Below are 20,454 nucleotides of genomic sequence, written 5' to 3' on the forward strand. Positions count from 1 at the left end.
TCAACGCTCAACTCTCTCTCTCTCTCTCTCTCTCTCTCTCTTTCGCGTGTTTCTCTCTCGTAAAAAGCTACCTTTATTCGACGTAGAGGAGTCGCGTGCTAGCAGCTTCTCACCGTTGAAAAGCGCGTTGAAATTTTTCTTAGCATAGGATCTTCTCCCTGGTTCATGCTCGTTCTTCCTTTTTCCGATGTCCGTCACACGGATAACTCTACGAGTTTTCCCTCTTTCCTTCCTTCCTTTCTTCCTTCCTTCCTTCCTTCCTTCCTTCTTCTCGTTCTTCGCCTTCGTCGTTTCAGTCGTCCTCCATGAATTTCCTCTCTCTTCGCCCATCCACCCCCTGCGTCTCAGCTTTATTTACGTGTTTTCGGACCGAGTACAAGTGTCCCCGACTTAGCGTGGCAAGTTCGCCGGCAGTTTACAACGAGAATCATTGCTCCCTTGCTCGATCCCGTGGGTGTGTCTAGGCCTGCGTCGAAAGTAATGGAATCGCGGCGGATTTTTCTCCCGTTTTCCGAGAAGAAAGGAAGAGAGTCCTTTCTTCGTCTAGCGGTGGGAAAAAAAAAGGGACGTTGGTACGGCAGCCTCTTTGGAGTCGCGGATTCTTTCATTCGTAGAAAGTGCTGCTTTGAGCCATCGGCTTTTCGCTGAGTTCACTGGAATGCGGCTAGAAGTTGTTCCATTCGAATATTCTTTGGTTTAGATCCGAGGGTTGCACAGGATTTCAGCTCGTTGGAGAGTTTACGACCAACAGCTGGTTAGAGATTTAGATACTTGGAGAGATGCGTTCTGTAAACTAAAGATCCTAATTCGAGTCTCCAGAGAGAGAGAGAGAGAGAGAGAGAGAGTTCCATGTTATATACAGTAACTCACGAAAGTGTTCTAATACATGTAAAACTTTTCATGAATATACTACGTTTGTTATACGAAACGTTTCGAGATTTCTCTAAAAACAACAAGTTTCTTTCGACTTACGAGAATAAACCGAAGATTTTAGACGAACAGCCTCGATTCGATTAGAATATCACACGTAACGGATGTATCTCCATTATGCAAGAGGGAAATGTCAATTTACACGAAGTTGAGAAATCTATGTTTCTATCCTAAACAATGATATAAAGGGAAACCGAGTGATCGAGGGGTCGTTTCGTGTTGGAGTTCAGTGGAGCATAGTAATTAAAATTGATGCCCAACACGACTAAAAGAGAAAGAGAGAGAGAGACGTATGAAATATGGGAAAGGATGGGTCACTAGCCGCCAAATTTCAAGTCGGGACACGGGCCAAAGGTGGAAATCGCGCGTCGGCCTCGAGGAAATTGAAACCCATAAAACATAATGGTGAGCGACATTCAGAAGGATTTACGGGCATCGCCATTTCCCATGACCACCTCATTATTTCTCAGTCGTGTCATTTCGCATTCGTGGAACTAGCTACGTGCTTGGAATGTCTCGGACGTTGTCGACGACATACGATCGTCGTACGGGAAGAGCAAAGCTCGTGCCAGGTGTTGCTGGCCCACCATAGACTCACTGTTCCATGGCTACCTATAGTGGATATAGTGCCATATGGTTGTACTCAGGGCTGTATCGATGTCATCAGAATCCCGATTCTACAAACTGTTAACACGTGTTTCCTTCCATTTTCACTCGAGTGACGAAATAATGGTAGAACTCTAACGGTTGACTCTGACCGTGATTTACGGTACTGCAGCTGGAATTTATTACGAGATCGTGTTACGAATGATTCTAGACGGTTGCAGGAAGCTCTTCGTGCTCCAATTAGTTTTTATTGTTCGCCTTATTTACGAATTAACAGTCGTTCTATCGATGACTAAAATATAAAACTTCTATTAAAAGAATCTTTTTTCAACCGTATGAATCGGAAAGTAAAGAGAAGCGATCGTGTTACTTACATTTGTTACAATTTATCTCGGAATAAAGAATTGCCTGTACGATTTGTTTGTGACAAGTTCGTGAAAGTAAGTTGGTTACTGTCCTGCAAACACAATAGTTGTATATCGGAAGGTAATTTTAAAATTTTGAAAATACAGTGAACTAGTTGCTTTAACTGCTCTAGTAACTTATGTGAAAACACCGGTATACTTAAAATCTCGACAAAACGATCCGAGATTTTCTTCGTTAACTATCAACAGCAACACGCTTTTAATGCTAACCAATGCAGAATTGCGATTCTTGCACCGTCGAACGATGCGTATCCTACGTTGATTTGCATAGAAGCTCACCGGACGAGTCGTCGTCGCGCCATTGTTTCCTCGATCGATCGATCAAGCGAATACACCGCAGAAGGAGCGCGCGTACTTTCAAAAGGAACGCGAGGAGTCGCGTATTTACGACACGATCCACCGCGTAATGGCTCTCTGCGTGCGCTGGAAATCCGTGAAACGCGAAAACAGACGCGTTTCGCCGGTGGTCAAAGGATGCTGGGGACTCGACGATGCAGAAGGGAAGGGGGAAATAAAGGCGCGACCTTCTACACGCGGGAGGTTAATCGCCGTGGCGAAAGTACACGCCTGTGTGTTGCCCTGTGGTGCACTTATCTTCAGTCGAGAGTCACCTTCAGAGACGTGCATTATACACGCCGTGTGTAACACACAGGCACGCGAAAGTATTCGAACATTTGTAGACACTTTTTATCCTATGTTATGCGAAATATTTTAAAATTTCATTAGCACTTTTATGGAAATATATATGTAGCAATAATATGTAGAAAATGTGCTTGTAACATATAGAAATGACAAGACATTTAGTACAAGTATATATTTCGCAGAAACGAGAAAAGTATTTGAGCAATCGGTTATCCACTATATCGGTGTAACGAGTGTCTGCGTTTAACGGGACCATCTTCGATACTCGTGTATTTAAGATGGCTATTTACGGCTATGGCTAATTTTTTCATCTAAAAAAAAAAGCTAGAAATTTCAAAATGTTTTATGGAATAGGTAGATAGGATATGGACATAAAACATTTTTGTAAGAAATGTTCAAACACTTTTGCGAACCGATGTATGTCTATGTGTTCGACTCCACTTGACGCTTACGTGAGCTGACCGACATACAAAGGAGCACAGCGGTGCTCAACTCAAACATAGCATGTGAAAATTAGTTGAAATGTCGCGAATGGATGGACACACGTAAGAACGTGCGTGACTGAAACTTCGTCACGGTAACAGAGCTGCTGTCGCATTGTCGAAGATACAATTGCTGTCATTATGTCCATCTCGAAGACACGAAAACAGTGGCTCTCCTGTTCAATGCCATCCCATTCCTCTATGAATATTCTCTTGAGATTCTAATTTTCTTCTTGGCTCGTTTCTTTCGATCAAAGAGCCACTCGCAGCACATTTATTCTTGTGAATTACCAAGTCGAGCGGCAGAGATTTTGCGCTATTCCTTTCAACCGCGTTTACGTAGACACGCTTGTTTAAAATATCTTTCGCGGCGTAACAGCGAGCTACATTTTTATTTAAAAAAAAACCAAGGAACTTATATTTTAAAGTGATGGTACGAACAATCGGAAACGACCTCTTCGGCAACGGTGTTCCGAGAACGATCGCGTTGAGGGCTCTTCAAACGTATCGCGTTCGAGTCTTTTCGCCGGCGTTTCGCACGGGGAGCGAGCATAAAAAAAAAGAAGAAATGACGAACCACACAGAATCACCCCCTCGGTCGCGTTACGGTTAGCCGATAAATTGGTGCCGCTTCTGAAGCACTTTCGAGTGGCGCGTTCCGCGAATCGCTATATAAAAACGAGCGAAATTGCGTTTGCACGCTATTTTCGGTAGCCGATAATGCCGGAACGCGGTTTGATCGCGTAAAACGGGTAGCCAGAAGGGGTCTGCCTCGGCGTGTGTTTTTCGATCGTCTGTAATTCGTCGATTTTTTTCCCTACGCGCGTGCTATTGACGGCTCCTGCGAACAATGCGGCGAGTAAAGTGGCTAATACGCGAGAAAAAACGCTGGTTTCGCCCTTTTTTCCACCCTGACAAATCTGTTAGTTAAAGACCGTGGAATAAAAGAGCGTGATCGTAGGACGAAAAAGAAAAGGAGTACTCGTTAGGGAATAAATCATGAAAATGTAGGAAACCGCGGAAAGGAGACGAAGGATCTAAATGAAGGAAGGTAGTGAAGAATGTCGTGTCGCTGGTCGTGATAACGAAACGAATTAAATGTTGCCGCTGTGAGCAACGAATTTTTTTGATAAATTCCATAGGACGATAAAATCGTCGGTCATGTCCTCTCGGTCTCTGGTCCTCCTCGAATTCCTGCGCATAATTCCACGACGGAGCGAGGTCGACGGGTAGCGCTGGGATTGCGCGGATTCCTCGCGTAACTGGCTCCGATCGAACCGAAGGAGATATTTTAATAATCGTGCTCCAATTAAACATCTTGGAGACCGTGTACCATCCGCTTTATTGATTTCAAGCTACACACACTGATTATCCGTGTTCTCGTCGTGTTCCAATCTCTTCATTCTCATGTTAATTTCAACGTGGCTAATTGAGTACCCATTCCTCTATTAACGTTTCAATCGCTTTCCAACGATAATATCACGAAACTCCTTCGAATCTCCATTCGTCGAATACTTTTATGCGAAAGTTTAAAACATCGAATCCTTACATTTACTTAGATATATACTGGATAACCGTAGAGTTTTTTAATACCTACATAAAGATTCAACGTATCTTACGAAATATTCTTTGAAATATACCACACAAAATTTTATTGCAAACGATCGAAATATACGAGAAACGGATGTAACAGCGGTAGAAGGATTCGGTAAGCATCGAAGATTTAGAATAGAAAGTAATAGATTATGCATTAAAACGGTAGTCGAAGTGGATGAAATACCGTCTTATTCGCACGAGTGCCAGCGATTGTTGGAATTCGGTGTTCCTCCTACACCGATTCGATCGCCCTTGAGTGTTGTTACAAGCGATTGGAACGCACCAAAGTTGCTTCGTTCTATCGTAGAATGGAGTAGTTAGTAAATTTAGTCTATCACTGTCTGGAGGGTAGTTACAGTCTGCCGAAGCTGCTAAAATTATCCAGTGCACTCAGCAAACACTCGAAAAAGAGAAACTGTCAGGAGATTCGGCCATTTGACATTGGAAAAAGTACAACATCTGCTTATCCAGATCTCGATTTAAAACTGCTGTGTTTTATCCTCGTTCCGCGTAATATGGTTTCGTTCAATCCAGTTCAAACTGCGACCTATTTTCTCCCGTCTAAGAATATCACGATGACGCTGCAGTTGATCTTTGCAAATCATAGAACACTAACGTGAAAGATCTTTATTCGCCGGTGTATTTGCTCTCTGTACCTTCTCTTTGTATAATTACACCTACGAAACTCCCGAACCCCATCAACATTTTATCGACCGAATCAAATCCATTCATTTTGCAATCCTGTTCCTTTCATCCGACGATCTAAGACCATCCCACTTCGTGATCCGCTCCCCTCTCTTCTCAATTAATCCCATGGAGATCGTGCTTGATCTGACAGATACACGCGAACTCTTTTTATAAATATCTTCGAATAGATATATCGTAAAGTCGGCGAAGAATAGCAGCTATATGTTACATTAAATCTGTATATCTTCATTATATAGATATAAATATATATATATATATATATATATTGTTGGTTACAAAAATATCTGACTATGTTAGCAGAGAAGAGGAAATAACGCGAAATCTATTTTCAACAAACATTTATTATTTTACTTCACCGTGATGGACTAATCCTTTGAAAATTTCAAAACTGAATATGAAATATTCAGCTGGCCGAATATTTTTATGACCAGCCGTATATTATATTTATTTCTGTATATTTCTGTGGACGCGAGAAATTTTTATATTTTCAGCATACTAACATTATTCGTGATGGATGTTACAGATATTTTGTACATTCGTCAACGAACTATTATCGATTGTTTATTCTTTATTTTCTCTCGAAATCGTGTATAGATATATACGATGCGTCGACGCTGACAATTTTAAACTACTCGTTCTATTATTTTTCCAAGAATCAACAGTTTAAAATCGAACATCTTTCGCGCTTAATAAACGATAGCTGTTTTACTAAGCTTAACGGAAGATTTTCAATCTGAAGCGATCGACTCTCAAAAAAATAGTAAAACCGATAGAAATTATCCTTGTCGATACACGTGCAGTATATCCTCTTCGGACATCTATCGCGATCCCAGATGCGTGTTCCAAAAGCACCACCAGAAAATAAAGTCAGCATCCTTCCACGTATGTGCAGCAAAGATCAATCCTTTCACGCTACAAATCTCGTGACTCGCTAGAATCTCGCGTTTTCTCCAAGCCATCCTGACAATTACTCGCGTTTCGCCGCCGTTCGTCAGATCTACGTGGCAGGATAATGGGAAGAAAGCGTAACCGCGGTGACATTGCATTAGCAGAGAATACGGAGTAGTCCCTGGAGTAAGGTTAGCGAAGGCAGCGTGGCAATCGCGGTCGTTATTCAGCGGCCACGGAACGATCGCGTTACACGATCGCCGGACTAATAGCGCGAACTGGAACGCGCAACAAAGACTCGCTGGCCGAGCTCAGGCAAGAGGGAACTCCGGTTCTCGATAAGTAGAGCATGAAGCATAAGTAAGTGAACGGACTGTAGCCAGTGTGCAGCGGGGAAAAATGAATCGTTGCGGCCTCGCAACGGGCCGTGCACACGCGAAAATACAGGATCGTGGCTTGCGCGCTTCGTGCTTCTGTATACTCGTGTGCCTGTTTAGCCACTTCCGCCGGAAAGCAGCAACGCGCAGCAGCTGGTCGATTGTTCACCGAAGAAGAAGTAAGGTTTCGATCGAACGAATCGTTGCGCCGTACTTCGAACGATTTTGTTCGAATCGCTTCGACAGGAATTTATGGTGATATTGTTCCTTGATGAAAGTGGACCACCTGGGAAAGCGGAACTTTGGGGATGGGGAAGTCGGAATCGTAGAGGAGTTTGGGGAGAACGAGCTTCTTTGACGACTGGGTCGCCGTCCTTTGGTATATCGAAATGTCGAACAACCGTAGGAATTTCTGCGACGAACGAGTCTTTCACCGTTACAGATCGCAAGAGGTATTCGAAATATTGGAGCGATAGCAGTAGGCATCTCTTCTTTGTTCTAACAAAATTTGCCTACCGCATCGATATTTGTTAGATGTAGTAGTTTATACGTTTCTTACTATGTGTTATCAGTACCTAGGGCATAAAACAAAACTCTTAGAATGATACGATAATTTTTGTAACACAACGCGGAAGAATTCTCCTAAGTAGGTTGAAAATATTACCACCTTCGCTACTGATCCTAACCTGACGTCGTATCTCGGATCATTTGAAAGAACATTGCTTTCGAAATAGACCGACGCTCGTCGTTTTTGCATCTTTTAACCTCGTATTACAGAACTTCGTATTGGTAGAGGCATAGAGGACGATAAAATTTAGTATCGACGATTGCCTGTTTTTCAAATGCGACGGGAACTAATCGACGCCCGTCAACAAGGTCACGACACGCTCTCCTACGTACAATAAATCAGAGAAAATGAACGTAGCTCCGACGATTGCGTCACACTCGTACCATCGGGCGCTTGTTTACGTCATTTGTCAGTTATTAAAATACAAAATTAGAGCGGGAGAGGAACACACGCTCATGTTGGACGAGACGAGCCGAGATCGGCAGCGCGCGTTCGCGCGGATTAAAAGCCGCGGAATCGATAATGCGGCCACGTTGCTGGCGGTATGCTCGCGCGGCGTCCTTTGACGCGATTTAACGTCACACAGATACCTTTTTAATACTAGCGTCGCATGAATAAAATCTCTGGGATGGTTATACGGCCCAGCGAGGATTAAAGCCGGCAAAAAATCAAATGAACGGGCTGCATATTCGCTTTGACATCGGGGCGAGCACCAGCTCGCGTACCACCGTTCTACTTCACTAACCCGCCGGTTTGTTGCATTAATCTAGCGCATTGGCTATCGAAGATCTGCTCGATGCGCCCTTTTCAACCGGCGATGCCATATCGATACCTTTTACTCGCTGAAAAGATACCGCGGTTTTCTTCTTCTTCGTCGTAGAACGAATCCGTTACGTTTGCTGGCGAACCGGATTGCTTGTCGTTCAATGGCGGAATGCGGTCTTCGGGATGTGCTTCTTCATCCTCGTGGACGACGAGCGGATGATGACCTGGTTTCCGGTGTCGTAGTCGATGGAACGACTGGTCGGTCATGCGTATATTACGTACAAAAGATGGTGGATGGTGATTCGAAGTAAAAGTAGAGAAAATTTAAGAATATTTCGTAGGGTAAACGATAGTGACAATTTAGGATGACACGGACGATCATTCAGTTTGAAAGAAGTATAACAATTCACTCGATATCTCGAATTTAGTTATTAGGGAAATCACGGCAGAAGAATTAACGATGGAAGCCTGCTCGGCATACTCGCATCGTACGGAAGCGACGAGTGAATCACGGACCGTCGGATCGGTTTTTTGCCTGGCTGGTTCATTGGCATTCAGCGACGCTGTCGCTCTCGAAAATTAATATCGAGTCGCGCCGATCGAGGGTTCTCCATTAGCAGTCGGCCGGTCTGCCACTAGAGAACCAGAAGAACCTCGAAAGGTGCTTCATCCGGCTCCTAATTGACTCGCGTCATTCGAGAAATTTCCGGTCGACCGAAACGTATCGCCGTTAAACGTCAACTATCAAGAGGAAATTAAGCGCGTCACAGAATGTTTCGAGATACCTATTCCCCACTCTTGTCCATCTTCGAGAATCTCTTGGACTAATTGCACACTGTCGTTATGCGAGTTTCTTGCGCCGAGTCAAGAGCGTTTTTTCCCAGACGCTCGATAACAGAAGTATATGATATGTATTCAACCGGTCTCGTCGCTCGACGAGATTCAAATACTTCGATCGTAAAGAAATGCTCGCTAAACGACGGTGGGAAGAGGAAAAATGAACAGAAGGAAGGAAAGAGAGTAGCGAGGAAAACCGTTTCGAAGACAGCGGTTAGGCGTTTCGGTTTGACGACGCCCAGGACGCATTAAAATAATAAGCAGTCGCATTAAAGTGATTACGGCGCGAAGCGCCGGCGACCGCAGAAGGCGGAAGTTGAAGTGTCTTCGTTTAAAAGGATCCGCGACGGTGTTGGTGGTCGGTCTGTCGAGTCGCGTCGCTTTCGTCGCCATTGTTTTTCTTGCCGTTCTTTTAACGAGCTCAACGAGCTACCGCGACGTTTTCGCGAGAGAGTTAGAAGAGAAAGACAGAGAATGCCCGTGTCTCGCTACGTCCCGATGAACCAGCGCAATTCGCCGTTCCTCGTTGAAATTTCTCTACCTTTTTCTATCTCGTGGGACGCCACGCTTCCCGTCTACCTGCGAGAACTCGTCGTGGTTTCCTTTTTCCACCACTCTTCCGGCCAAACTCGTGGGCTTTCGTTCAGGCTTTGCCTCGACCTTACCCTTTGTATTTTCCAACTAAAGTTTAAGACGAGTTTAAGACCTCGGCTAGCTGCGCTCCTCGAGGGAAGTTCGGATAGTCGACGCTGCGAGTCGGTAGTTTTTCGAGATACTCTCGGACAAGCCGTCGATCGAATTGCGGACAAAGGAAAACCATGGAGGAGGATTTCGATTTTCATTCTCGAATTTCATTGCTACGCTCTCGTGTAACGGTATCGACGTAGATCAAGGGTCAAGGACACATTTCGCATCGAAACCGGCGGATATTCGAATCGAAACACATGTCGAACACACCTTCGTAAAACAGATGGTCCGCAGACTTTCGAACGGGAAGGGCTGGCGTGCACGCAAGTAAAACTGGAACGAGAGAAACTCGCTGGCACTGATTTGGCAGCTGTCGAACACGTTCGCCGCTCGTCCAGCTGCCGCGTTAATTTTCCCCGCCACCCTCGCGCTGCGGGGCTGCAATTACGTCCGCCTCGGTCCACGAGCAAACTAATCGGTATACAATCTGGAAAGCGAATTTACAAGGACTCGCTGGGAACTTTGGAGGACCTGGCCGGATAATTGGAATGTCGGCTATACGGTCTCGGAGGATCGTTGCTTTTAACGATACTTAATTTCCTTGTTTATCCGTTTCTATTCAAAAATAAATTATCGTCTCGTCTCGAATCATTTCTGTTTGCTTTCCCTAAGCATTGAAACTTTTAATTTCCATTTCACGCGAATTAAATAGTTGCTTCCTATATACTCGATTTACATTTCGAAGACGTGGATAGAGAAATCGCGACGAGAGACGAATCCTCGCGTCGACGAGATAGAAGATCGAAGAAGAAGAAGGAGAAATATCGAATCTTCCTAGAAGGATCGCAAATTTGCCGAAATGCTTTACTCCGATCCATTCGAGTCTACTCAAATTTCCGTGGAACGACCACTCGATCGTACACGGTCGCCTGAGCCCCGAGAATCGCAGGCGAAAGTAGTTTCAACCCTGCGAAGGGTGCGTTTATCGCCGCGCGGAATCCTCACGCGACGAGCCAAGGAGTTTATTCGATATTCCGTACGCGAACCAACCAGTCGGTTCTCCCTCGCTTTCTCACGAATCGGCTGGCTTGGCTTCTTCACCCCTTTACCTTCTGCCCGCGTTATCCGAACCGCCCCGATCGGTCGGTCGCGCGCACAGATCCTCACGACCCTGACTCGAATTTTTTATTAAATCCTTGCCACTTGATAATGGCGACTTCTCGTGTGTATCGAGATGAAATGCAATTTTCATCGGCCGCGATTCGCAAACCCCTCGAGCGCCTACGAGGGTTTATTTAGCCCCACCTCCCACCCCTTCCAATTGGATGCTCACCATTCGCTCTCCTACCAGCTTCTCCCTTTCATTTCTTTCTCTCTCTCTCTCTCTTTATATATACCTTGCTCTCCTACTCTGTCTACGAGCCAGAAACAAAATTATTTCGCTTCTTTCGCGCATTTCCCGCTTCTTTCTGTGTGCACAGGTGTATCCTGTGCCAGCGTTTGCACGGAACGATATAATAACTCGTTGGTTCGCGGGATCTTTTGAGCCGAAACGCGCACTCAGCTCGCCGGTTAATTAATGCGCTGTATTAAAGGCGAGCAAGCGAATCTTGTGAAATCTCGTTTGGTTTATTAGCCCGTGGTACGTAAGTAGTCTTGTATCTAAAGAGTGGTAGTCTCGTAAAAATGTTGGACGAGTCTGCCGGAGGTATTCGGCCGACTTTGAAGTCCCGGTGACCGCCGATCGAAAAGCAATTTAACCGAGAGCGTGACCAGGGAAATTGGTACCTTCGCGAGGGAAACGCAAGGAAAATTACACGGCCGATTTCTACGAGCATAGTCCGAAGGCGTTCACACCAGACGATTACACGCTTTTGCAACTTTCTCTGTATCAAATAGCTACATTCTACCCGTCATGCGGAGGTTAATCCGCCGAGACATTAAAATCCATTCCTCGTGGCGAATACGAAACTTCATCGATCCCCTGTAATAAGCGGCAGTAACTAGCACGTTGCGTATCACGGAAAGGAAAATGCATGGCCTCTCCGACTGCCGAGTGCAACGTTGAAGCACGCTCCTAATGCACAGCTCATTTCATAGCCGTATCGTTTCGATGTTTGCACAGAAACACGTGCATATATTTCTTCTTTCGTGCTTTCCACTCTTTCCAATTCCACAAATTAATTAATGTTGTCCTATACTGCACGGTTATATAAAATGGTAGAAACGAAGATTTATAACGGCAATGCATCATAGCGATGCAAATTTTATAACGAGCGAATTTCCACCACGTGGAATTGTTTTTTAAAATGCTTGATCGCTTAATTCTTGCTTCTTAATTTCTTTCAGCTTCTAAATTATCGAGGATTCTTAAATGCAATGTCATTTATCAATGACAGTTCTTAAGTTAATTTGAAACAACTCCGTTTAACGTTCGATCCTTCTTCTTCCCGTAAAAGGTGATACTTCTAACCAATTAGTTTCCGTATTATGGTTTTGCAAAGGATTGTGCAGGATGATTCTACATGGGAAAATTATTACAGTAACTCGTGCAGTTAAATCGTAGGCGATATTAATCTGCGCGACTTTCATCGTCGAACGATTGTTTCGAAACGCAAAACACCGTAGCCTTCGCATTTTCGTAAATTACACGGAGATGGTCTGCAACAAAAATGATCGTCTCTGCGTGTGATCAGACGATAGATGTATTTTTAAGGGGTTATCGTTGACGAAATAACAGGATGGTGGAGGAACATGGCAATTCCAGGGAGGGCAGACCAGCCATCCACGGTCGCACGAATTCGACCACGATCCTCCGTTGTGTACATCGCGCGGCTCTCACCTTGATTACTCACCTGGGGTTCAGGGCAGCAGGTATGCATACCCGCATGTTTGCTCGAATAATTGGGAGGCTATACGTGTACCCCGGTATAACCCCCCAGCGTAGCGCGATCCGATCGAAATTCAATCTACCTCTCGGCGAACCGATCGCTTCGATAAAGATCTGCGCCGCCTATTTGTAACTCGCGATCGAAATCGTTTTGCGATCGCGCGCCGAATTCTGTTAACGTTATCGTTGCTATTCGATTCCATGGGAAATTTTTGTTTTCTCTTTGCATCCTTTGCTCGCTCCGTGCCTTTTCGAGGTTTCCATTTGCGAACGCGATGGTGAAATTAGGGTGAAATTACTTCATGGTGTAACGACAGGGATGGAGTCGTGGAAAAACATCTCTTTAACAGGAATTCGTTGATTTCATCGATCTATCTCACCTATTTCAATGCATCCTTGCACGAGCTACCATTTGTTTTCAAACCGTGGAAATTTTCTTGCATTTCTAATTTGTATAATGCACTACTGTAAATATCTACTGCTGTGATATATTTTAGGATAGTTTTATAGTTATGACTTAAGAAGATATGACTGGGTAAAATAACATGTAGTTTGTTTGCGATTTTTAGTGTGCAAACTCTTACACACTATCTCTCTGCTTGGTTCTTAATGGATTAAAAATTACTCGAGGATCAAGGGATATTAAGTGCCGAACATTTTTTTAAGAAATCTTTGCAGTTAAATAGAGAACGGACAAAATACATATTTAATCCTTGTCCGACGATTTCCGTAGGCGGCTGGTGGTTTACGGGATGCTCGACAATAAAGATCCTGTTTCACGCACGAAGACATAAAGTATCCGTGACTTTAATGTGTTTTCGAGCGAGGTAATAGCCCGGCGGATGCAACCTCGGGTTCGTAGTCGCGTTAATCGATTAACCTCGAATTCAGTTTACTTCATTGAAGGCACAATTTAACGTTATAAAGCTGTAACGAAAAATATTTACTAATAAAAAATCACGATACATGCGTAGCTTCCAAGTACGAGTTTATTCGATCTTTGTGAATGGGTTCAAAGTGCAAAATATTGGCATCATAAATAACTACATATCCAAAATTCTTCGTGCACCTTATAATAAAAGAGCTATTTTTATGAAAATAAATATCTTTACCGTGAAAAATTGTTATTGTCGCATCAAGCGATAATAGAGCTACTTCATAACAAATTTTTTTATTTTACAAAACTGTTCGAACCAATATAAATAGAATAACTTGTACTGTTTTATTTATCCAGTTTATAGATTATGTCAATAATTTACGAGGGCCATGTATTTCTTTTTCAAGTAGCTATCAATTGGTCTACTTAATATCTAGTACGTTAACCAAATCAATATTCTTCGATATCTGGATTCTGCACATACAAATATATCTCGACGAAGTTTCCCAAAGTCTGTAAAGCTTCTTTCACGAATTATAATCCCGGTTAAAGAGTAAATTGAATCACGGCCACGGAATACCATCGTTCGTTCAAAAAGTCGCGGTAAAAAACGAACAATTTTCAATCGCTGTTGATGAAAATTGTTTTCGGACTGCGCGAAGCGACTAGCCAGCGTGCTAGCTATTGCATCTCGATCGCGCGCGCCAGTTAATGAGCAAAGTTCCGAATTAATATCGGGTCCCCGTTGAAATTCGTAGTGGACGACGCGACGGGGAACCTAGCAGTAGACGACAAAGTGACGGACGATCATTGCGGCGTAATTAATGACAGAGTCGCGTTGCGCGCGACGCTAATTTCGATCGCTGTCATAATTAAATAGGCGCGTGTACGGGTGACAATGTCTCCGACAGACAGATACACGAGAGTGGAACCAACTGGCGAAGCTGTAATTTCACGGCGAGACTAATAATCGATTCGCAAAAGCGACCGCGCAAAGCTGGCCGGAAAATATTTCGAATAACGGGCACATTGGAAAATTTCGATTAATTCTAAAAGAGGATTCGTTTGGACGCGCGCGCGCAAATATGTATCGCGTACGTATATTACGTGCCGGAAAGGGCCGACAGAGATGCTCGCCGTCACCAGTTTACGGAGTGAAAATCAGCGACATCGAGGGCCATGGATTTCGCTCCTTTCCGGTGAACTCGTAAAAGAGTTTTAAAACTCGAGCGACGATGAAACGAACGGGGCGAGGATTGGTTTTCGCGGTAAAGCCCTGCAGAGAAACGCATTCGCGATCCTCTCTCTCTCTCTCTCTCGCTACTCGGTCTTAGACGCTGAGTAGTTAGAAAAGGAAGCAAAAGAAACAGAAGAGGAAGGAGCGCTTCTGAAGAGACTCTCCTCGAGCGTATCTTTTCTCGGTATTACGACCGCTTATTTTCTTCCGTTCGCGCCCTTACTTTTTCCTTCTTCTTCTCTTCCTTTTTACTCAACGTCTCGCACCATTATCTCCTTCTCTGTCTATCTTCCTCTTGAGAAAATATCTCGCTGCAAGAAGATAGAAGAAGAGCCGCTCGAATGCGGAACACGCTCGAGAGAATGGCTCAATTCCCGGTGGTAAATTAATTTCCGCCGATGAAGAGAAGAAAATTAAAATTTCCTCGGCGAGTGTGTTTTCTCGTCGAGCAACCAACGACCACGAGTGGCTACCCTAGTCGAGGATAATCGTTACGACGCAATTTCGCGGCGGGTTAATCGAACCCTCCCACCTGGTCTACCTCGTGGATCGTCTTGATTCTCCAACGATTCACGAGGAAATTCCGCGCGGTTCACACAACGAAACAGAGAACGAATTGTGTAAAGCGTAACGGGAGAGAGAGAGAGACGTAGTAGATCGGAAGAAGAGGAAGGAAATGGCGTTTCTGTAAACGCGTTTCATGAGATATCGTCGGAAACGAGGGAGCGTGGCCGACAATTTAGTCGCGATAATACGAAACGGCGATCGGTTTCGGGGGTGGACCGCGAACGTTTTGAACTTTCCGTGTAGGCTGTGTAAACACGTGGACGTGACGCGTGCACCACCGTTTCCAATGTACACGAGCATTGTGCGTGCATCGGAAGCGGCTTTTCAGCCGTTGCCAAAAGCCGAACAATGCCAAAGAAACGGCGGCTGTGCACTGGTACGTGTCAGTCGATCCTGCATACAGGGTGCTCCAGAAGAACTTTATATCTGTTAATGCAACGCTATTTAAGACGTCGATCTTCCAATATCTTCACCAATTACGACCATTCCGATTATTAAATTAATCGTTATTAAAAATATCGTTTGTAACAACTTCGTGTCCGACTAATAAAGTCGAATATTTGAATACAATCGAACTTGCCATTCTATTAACTCGCGCCTAACTCACGTTCTACTGTTAACGCATTGCGGATAGGTCACGACAGTCTTCTATCTTCCGTAGCCACGTCGTGCAATCCAGTCACGCCTCCACTCACGTCCAAAACTTGGCGTACCTTCCGGCAACTCATTCACTCAGTCGAAACTGGCACTCTAAGCTCCAAACAATTATCCCAACTACCTACAACCTATCGGTTCATTCGCGTCGAACGCTCGCTTGCCGTGACTCGAGAAAAATGTGAAAAATCTCGAGTTCAACGAGCCAATGAGTCAGGATCGAATAGTTCGGGATCATGGAAAAAAAGTCTGCCATTAGAAGGTGCCATTTCAGAGTGAAGAATCGATTACGTGCAGGAAACGCGTCGTTTATCGAACACCCTGTGCGGATCGGGCAAAAAATACGCCGCTAGAGAGAGATTCCGTATATGTACGCGATAGAACCTATGTTCTCTCTTTCTCACTTTGCGACGTCTGCCATAGAAGGCCGGCTGTAAACCGTGCAAAACCAAACGCTGTTCTACCAATAGCCGCATACCAAAGCGACTCCGCAAAAATGCGAGACGCGAAATCGATCGGCTCGGTATAAAAATACAACCGAGTTTTCGCTGGGGGTAGCTTTTTCGGCTGTTCAAAGGAAAACCACCGACAGACTAGTAATTTTGGAGTATTTCCATGGCACGTGTGTACATAGCTCCTACTTCCTCGTTTATTATTCTTCGTACTCTTTTCAGACCATTTACATAGATCTTCGCGTTTTCAGACAGCGTAAAATATCCTCTCTTGTACGAAAAAGATGATCATATTAGTATAGGAAGAGTGTAATGATTGGTCAGTGACTTTAGAATAGGTACGTGCAATCGTAGATGGAATGTGTAAACGCATGAGTAATAGTTTACCGACGAACACGAGCAAGAAGTCTTTTAGAGGTTCTGCGTGCGTCTTATTCATGAACGTAGATATACGATAACCTCATTTATTATTTTCCGGTCATTTGATAGCACGTCGTAGAATTACATTCGACATTCCCTTGATTCAACATCGATTATTCCATTGCAAAATTATTTCTAACTGATTCGCGTAAAATAAGGAATTCGATTCGTGTTTGAATCTCAGGTTTTCTTTTTTCCTTTTTTTTTTTTTTGCTGATCAATTTTTGCGATCGTCATTCCGTACGATAACCATAAAGATTTTCTATCTAAAAACAATCTTGAAGATCTTAATTAATTAACGATCTTAATATTTTATTTCATCGTTCGATGTATCCTGTCCATAATGTATGGATTCAAAATAAACGCAACGCGAATAAGTTAGTTCCCCGTAATTCCTATTAAGATACAAGTACGAGTGATTCTTAAACACGAAAAATAACGCCTCGAAATTTATCTATCGCGATTATTGATGTAGCATACAAACACGGATCACACTGAGATTCACTGTATCCATATTTACACAGTTCCTAACAGAACCCTACAGCAAAGAGGTGATTATTTCCAGACGCGAGCGGAACGTTATATTGCAGAAAATAACGCGCGATGGAAGATTAAAAAACACGCGGATAAAGTCGAGCGGTATCATGGATAACGTATCGTGGATATTTTTCAGCCGGCCCGTGCTCGACACAAGCATCGAGTTAAAGCTCGTTCGAGTTTTGACGAATGACAGGACTCGCGAAATTCGAGCGTTCGCGTTGTCAGGGCTGACTCGTCGCGCGTGTTACCCCGCGAATAAAACAAATCAGCAAGGATCGTGGCTCGAGCGATAGATGGCCGCTGCTATTCAACGTCACTCTTGTTAATTATAGCGGCCAATTAACCGCGGTTTTCACCGTCCTCTCGCTCTGCCGCACGCGTCCATCAGGAACAAAGCTAATCTCGCAGTTTGTCGTGCGCTAAGGTCTATCCGGATCGCTTGTATTCCAATCGACACATACATTTTTCAGCTCTATCGATGTGAACGAAACTCGAAAACCGACGCGATGCGGTCTTTCAATTAATCGTGCCATTCGCGCTCCATTTCGTATAACGGTGCGCGCCGATTCGACGATTCGCCGTGCTACGATCGATTAATTGTTTGCTTTCCATTTTTATACTCCGTTATGCGAACAATGGCAATCGACAGAAAACAAAAATAACGTCGAACGTTAATATTCCGCGAGATAGAGATCAAACGAATAGCCCAAACAATTAAATAGTTTCGAGTGATTCGTATTGCTAATGCCAGGATCTTTCATCTTTTATATTTCACTGGCTACGACGATAACGATAATCGTGGCAACTTTTATTCGATTTCTTTCCATCTATTGAAAAGTAGAAACGGAGGGAAGGCTATACAGATACATTTTTAAATGCAATTTTTAATAAAAAAAAAATGTAATTATACGTACTGCACTTGAGTTACCAGTCGATTACATAGTAAAAATTAAATTCGACTTTTCAAGCGAAAAATAAAAAGTTTTTTGTTTCTACATTTTCACGCGCGAAAGTTTAATTCTGCAAGGTAATAAAAATGGAAACGTATCATCCATCGGTAAGCTGAGAAAGCCAATTTAGTTGGAATTTCGAGCTCTTATATTAAACGAGGTTCGATCAATGAACAGAAAGAGTTGGAATCTGAACGAGATACGGTAGACGGAGTTGAGTCGAGGATGATTTCGGATACTCTCACGTCCATCAGGACGTGAAGCGAACAGGCTGCCGGCCGAGCAATTGGCTGGCGGCGCGTTGTAACGGAGTTTCGGGCGTCGCGCGTGTCAAGGCGCATCCGCATGTCGGTCGCATCCTTTGGCACGCGTAAATGCACAACGCGGTGCACATGCAGCTAACACACGTGACACGTTCCATCGACAGATAATCGATACTCGGCTAAGCATCGATGATTCCTGTCATTAGGCCGACCAAGCCTTCGATCAGAAATTTCCCGCAATTTGCCAGCATCGCTTTCCTTCGTGTAATTAATTTCTCTCACGCCGTTAAACTATTTACCTTTTTGTATTCTGTAAAATGCGTTCTTGCGTTAGTGAAAGAGAACTACCGGTAGAAAGCGTAGTTTCTAGCCTCGAAGATTATATTCCATCTTCCAAACGCGTTTTCCCTGAGAAGAGGTCACGATGTCGAGCCACAAAAAAAAAAAAGAAAGAAGAGAAACTCTATATTCGTTTTCCAATATACATATTGCGCGGTTGATTACGCCGGGATAAATTGATTCTCGAGTCAGTCATCCTGTTTTCTTTAAATCAAAATTACCATCCAGTAGAAATAATATAAGAAGAATATCGAATTAGTTTATCTAACTTTCATACGGTATATCTGTATGTTAAATTACGAATAAACTTTTTATCATAAAAAGTATAAACAAGCCAGCATACGCGAAAGGGACAAATCGTAATTGTTGTAGCACTCTGGTTTTATATGAAATAAAAGCTATTCGTCCTAGTATTCATTTGTTATAACGTGAGTTACTATTTGCATCGTTATTCCGGCAGAAAACAGTCCACGATTAGTTGAACTTGAACAATGCCCAGTCCAGCGCACCCTCGCTGGGTACAAATCGCCATAATCATCGCAGAATTCGACCTCATATATCAAGGAGCCCTTAACAAGCTGTCAGAAACTAATTGCACCGGATCTCCAGAATTCTTCCTTCCCCGTGGAAAATCTATTCCCAATAGTAAAACCCACGTTCCCTAATTATCCCATAGAGAGCCAGGAAAAAAGAGAAGGAACCCGGTGCCAAGCAAAAACTCGGAGCCAGAAGTCTGGAACATCTGCTAGGAAATCGAACGATTTCGAAAATTGAATCAAACCAAAGCGGAAATTGCGTAATCGCGCGAGTTCCCGGGGGAAACGGGCGGAGTGTGGCCGGACAGGTCTGCGGACGAATATACACAGCCTCTGGACGAAAAGCTCCATCGGGAACGTCCGATCTGTTCTCCTACTCTCTCGTCGCTCTTCTGGCTGGCAGAACCGGATTCGGTTTGCATTCGAAGCGTGTCCTCCGCACGAACGCGACTCGAATTCGCCGATAGGACGCGCGTTCGAACATCGGAACGCGTCGTTGGAGGACGACGAGGACCATCGGACCTCTTTCCGGAATTGAAAGGTCGCGGTTATTAGAAATCGTTGGCGGCTGAATAGCCAACTCCTTGTTTGCTTAGGACTTCGCTGACATTATGGGTATACACTGCCGGTCACGAGTATTGGGACAGCTATTCGTTACACTTATTGAAAAAGTCGAACAGATTTTACTTTGTTCAGTATTTGATACTTGTTTCGTCTCGAAACCGAAGAAAGTTTAAGTTTGATCGTCTTCTTTGTGTCATCGTTGATTTCAAATACTTGTTCGTTATTTCATAGCAGCTTGTGTGTATTTTATTATAGTGTTACTTAAAAGACGAACACGTAAAACTTCGAATGTTACGACGCGTTTCAAAAAATGTAAAAATCGTGTTTCCTTAAATTCAAAGATGGGACGATTTATTACGATAATACAGATTGCTTCGTAGATTGATTAGGATAATGCATGGATCGAGATTCGCGTCATTATATTTGCATAGAAGAATTTTCTACCGACTCGTAAAAAGCTGGCTGTGGCAGTAGCATCAATGTCAATAATAACGTTCGAGTCAGAGCCTCTTAGCGTGTATATCCCGGCCCAGTCACGGCAAGGAAAACACAGCTTTATAAATACCGACAAAACGACATTTCCCTTTTTCCGTTCTGTTCCACGATTTTAACGAGTCGAATCAGCGTGTGCTCCAAGCGACGGTAGGCCGACGT

At 43.9% G+C, this 20,454-nt stretch overlaps 1 protein-coding gene across 1 annotated transcript in view; it reads left to right on the forward strand.

Moving 5' to 3' along the window:
- The window catches only part of Mthl1 (adhesion G-protein coupled receptor methuselah-like 1), a 155,199-nt gene that overhangs the window by 24,764 nt on the left and 109,981 nt on the right, over nt 1–20,454 (forward strand). The gene's annotated exons all lie outside the window — the stretch shown is intronic.

This window comes from Bombus fervidus, chromosome 3 (genome assembly GCF_041682495.2).
Source record: "Bombus fervidus isolate BK054 chromosome 3, iyBomFerv1, whole genome shotgun sequence".
Taxonomy (NCBI): Eukaryota; Metazoa; Arthropoda; class Insecta; order Hymenoptera; family Apidae; genus Bombus; species Bombus fervidus.